Source organism: Diadema setosum, chromosome 15 (assembly GCF_964275005.1).
Source record: "Diadema setosum chromosome 15, eeDiaSeto1, whole genome shotgun sequence".
Taxonomy (NCBI): domain Eukaryota; kingdom Metazoa; phylum Echinodermata; class Echinoidea; order Diadematoida; family Diadematidae; genus Diadema; species Diadema setosum.
Window position 1 is genome coordinate 12,167,525 of NC_092699.1, and position 4,504 is coordinate 12,172,028.

Sequence of the window (4,504 nt, forward strand, 5' to 3'; positions counted from 1 at the left end):
AAATATGAAAGAGCATGTTATTTTATAAGGAATTCAACGTTTATTTGATGAAAATTGGTTTTGAAATGGCCGAGATATCCAAAAAAGAGCGATTCTAATAAAGTGTGGGACCCACACTTGTGGGAACGGTGGGAACAGATTATATCGATCCAGACTGCAGTTATCGATAGTAATCGTTTCCTCGTCCCAGTTACCGACGTGGTCCCACACCCTTATATTGGTGTAATTGTTCCTATTTCAACCGTAAGAGGGCGACACACTTGAAAAAATATATTCATTTGACCAGTTGGTGAAATAAAACGAGCTGGGAAAATATAACATTTGCGATCCTCGCAAACAGTATCATGTGACGAGCTCTCGACCAATCACATACCAGAAACTGTCTAGCCATCTAATATAATGTGTTCTTTGAAAGTAGATTACAGTCCTCTAAAAAGTGCGACTACAAGCCCCGCGGTATCGAAGTTTTTTTTTTTTTCTTTGTTCTTTTTCATTATCACCATTAAGTAGTCTTCCGAGCATATCTCTGTAAAGATCGTCGTCCTCACACGGGCAAGTGGACAACAAACATTGTATTTTCAGCGGCTTTTCGAGCATAACATAAATGAGGCCCTATCATTTTAAGCTTAATCGCTTACGATGGCTGTCTCCTGCATTCAATTATCTCTGTTATTTACTGAAAAATACTGTATATTTTATTCTATGTTTCTGTGTATGTATACTGCTCAATGCAATCACTTATGTGTATCTATTTGTGTACTATTATCGATTTATTTCACTGCACTTGCTATTCTTTGTCTTTGTGCTTTTGAAATTTGTATTCAATAATTACATTTGTATCCGATTGAATGCGGAAATAAATCAAATCAAACCAAAATCAAATCGAAATAAATAATTGTTTGCTCTGATTATTCATAACAATATTCTAGTATTATACTTTTTGCTGCTATTACATAATCAGTTTATTTCACAATGCACTGTCTATACACTATTCCTTTGTTACAAAAAAGTGAAGTGTATGTTGTTATATATTTCTGAAAATGAAAATAGACCTGCATTTGAATTTGAATATGAATTAGATTTTTTTTCGAATGTCAGCATTTATTTATTTATTTATTTATTTATTTATTTATTTATTTATTTATTTATTTATTTATTCAGTCTTTTTTCAACAGGGTAGCCCCATCAGTAGGCAGGTACTGTTCTTACAGGGGGCCATTAATAAATCTTTACAACCGTGCTGTTTAGGAGCTAATTCGAAGTGGTTTTTTTGTTTGTTTATCAAAATAATTCATCAAGATCTTACTGCAAGACAAAGGTGGATTTTGCATATCACGTGGTTGTGACCGAGATCTCTATACTTCGTTAAAAAAAAGATGGATGAGAATTTGAGTACATATTTCATATTGTGCGTTGACTTGTTTGATTTGACACAGTTACACAATGTGTTCATTTAAACACGGATGATGTCTAACTTTACTGTACACATGCCGTCACACATACAGCCATCCAAGCACCCGGTCATTGATTGGCATGCCGGGTGCAGTGAGCTCAATGTAGCGTGATCGTCTTAATTACCTTGGGAGCAGTGATTTAAAAAAATGTTCAAGATATCACAAAACATCCTACCGTATGAAATTTTCGCAATGAAGCCTAAAATATAAGGAGACAGTGTTTGTCTCATTAAACCATAACTGTAGACGGTTTAGTCTGGAAACATTTTTATTACAACTATTGTTCACATTTTGTGTATTTAACAACACTTAACATCAATCATACGGATTCAAATTTTTACAGTGGTTGTTTCTATTCCTTACTCACATTTTCGAATTACTTCAAAGCACAATGCTGGGATTTTGTGTCATCTGCAAATGGTAAATTATGCCTTTAACGTAATTCAATCATATCCAGGCAGATCGCTTCAAAACTACATTGTGTGTGTGTGTGTGTGTGTGTGTGTGTGTGTGTGTGTGTATGTCAAGGACACTGGGGAGTTGATTCGGACGGAAGTTTTTAATTAAACAAAACAAAAGTTCAGAAGACGGAAGGTTAACTTCGGCACATTTCCTTGTCAAGGTTAAAGAGACTGTTGTTTTATTGTACTTTTTGTTTTATCGGTATCATCACACGTTTTCCCTCGAACTCTCTCTTTTTGATGATGAAAAACATCGATAGTAATGATAACAATAACAAGGTCTTATTTTGTACATTTTACTCATTGATATATGATGCTGATACTATAAACAATACTTACTATGATTTTAGAATGCAAACATATAAACTATTGTGGCACAGACACTATATATAAGGCCAGGTCAATTCTGGTCAATTTTCCTAGCAAGGTCTTATTTATCATGGGTAGACTCTTCAGTGTTGCCACTGCTCTACCAGAGGGCCTTGCATTGCCAGACATCCAATTGTACACCTGGGTCGAGATAATGAGGGACATTGGTGGGTAAAAACATCTTGTCCAAGGACGTAAGCGCTGAGCGGGAATCGAACTCGGGTCCTCCGACTAGGGGTCGGGAATCGTGTCGAATATGCCTATTCAGTGCCGTTTAATACGGCGCTGTGCCCATTCTGTGCCTATTGATGCCACAGCGCCCTCATACGCTCCCGCTTTGGCTTTAGGTCATCTGTCATTCATAGCAGTGACAACTTTTCCACCTCTGTTCATAGGGTCTGTGCACACTTACATCAGTTGTGTGCACATGAATGGTTGCTTGTAACTATTGCTTTTAAATGCTCTGACGTGCATGGGAATTATCAAACAAGGCAAGTTATCTCATGAAAACGCGATCGCTCATTTGGATATTCCTCCCGCCCCTCCCCCCCCCCCCACCCCATTTACGCTGCTATTCTTGAATCACGGCAACTTGTCACCAAAACAAGTGTTTGACATAATGATTTGTTTGGAAAAAAAATATGATAAAACAATATGTCCGAAGGATGTGTACATCATTCAATGTGTAGTCAACTATAACGAGGACCTAAATGAAATCATTTCACGTAAAATTTTCTAGAAAATTTTTTGACAAGGTACCGTTTGATACGTTATACGGTGCGGCATTCAGAAATTAGCGCAGACCAAGTCTCCCCTGGAAAGAAACCCCGGCCCTCCCCAAAACCAATCAACCAACCAACTAACCAACCAATTAACCAATCAACAAGCCAACAAACAAACAAATATATAAACAAACAGACAAACAAACTAAAAGTCATTTTGAAAAAAAAAAATCGAAGACGACAACCATGTTAATAGAGTGACTAACTACCTAATCGGCTTGGAATGGTGGCCGTGTCATCTGCCTGGATAACAGTAGGTGGCAGCAGACAAGGATGATCTGCTCGCGTTCGTGGCAAAACTGAATTTCCAGCTCAACAGTGGCAAGTTTGATATTTCGATGAGGATATCTTTGACATCGCAGGGGGAAGAGAAGTATAGAAAACGTGTGATATCTGTACAGGCGACGATATACTTTTTGTAATGGGCCTGTTTGATTTCAAGTTTATTTTTTCAAGTTCATTTTTGAGGTCATCCCTTTCACATTATCAGTCTTGTCTCAAAATAGGTTGTGAATAAAGTATGGCGAGACAAAAGAAACATAACAAGAGAGGGCGGCTAATAATGGTAAGAATAGAGAAGACACACACACACACACACACACACACACACACACACAAATCAGTGTTTCTATCAATTTCAAAGGTTGAAACCTTCATTGGTGCATCACTACACTTTGATGCAAAGAACATAAACGATTTTTTTTAATGACAAAAATGATAATGAAATAAATAATAATAATATTTTGATAAAGCCGACGTAAGAAAACCTATAGATGGCATTGTGATCTGATAAGATCTGAAAAAAAAAAGATATTTCGGCGAGGTCTGTTTTCAGGCACGTTTCGTTATTTTTCGTGTTTATGGAGCGGTTCTATGTTTTCAGCCCTCTTTTAAACAAAACAAAAAAAAAGTCAAAATGATCACACTGTGCAATATAGCAATTACAATTCCTTCCTACCCCCCCCCCCCCAGTCATACATGGATCGATCAAACAAACAGGTAATTTGATACGAAGGACACGAACGTATGGAATCTTGACGTTATGTCAAACAATGAAGTTTAAACAAGAAAAAAAAAATTATTAGTGGGGGCTAATACCAATACAACGTCCACGAAAGTAGAGAATATAGTTGAAAGTACAAAGTGCGAGAAATTCTTTCATCACCTTTGTTCATGTTGTCCTGTCACATGTTAAAGGACAAGTTCACCTTCATTAACATAAGGATTGAGAGAATGTAGCAATATTAGTAGAACACATCATTGAAAGTTTAAGGAAAATCGGACAATCCATTCAAAAGTTATGAATTTTTGAAGTTTTTGTGCAGTCGCCGCTGGATGAGAAGACTACTGCAGTGTATGATGTCACATGCGTACAACAGTATAAGGAAAATAAAAAGAGAATTTCACAAAATTTCATCTTTTGAAAAAAGTACACATT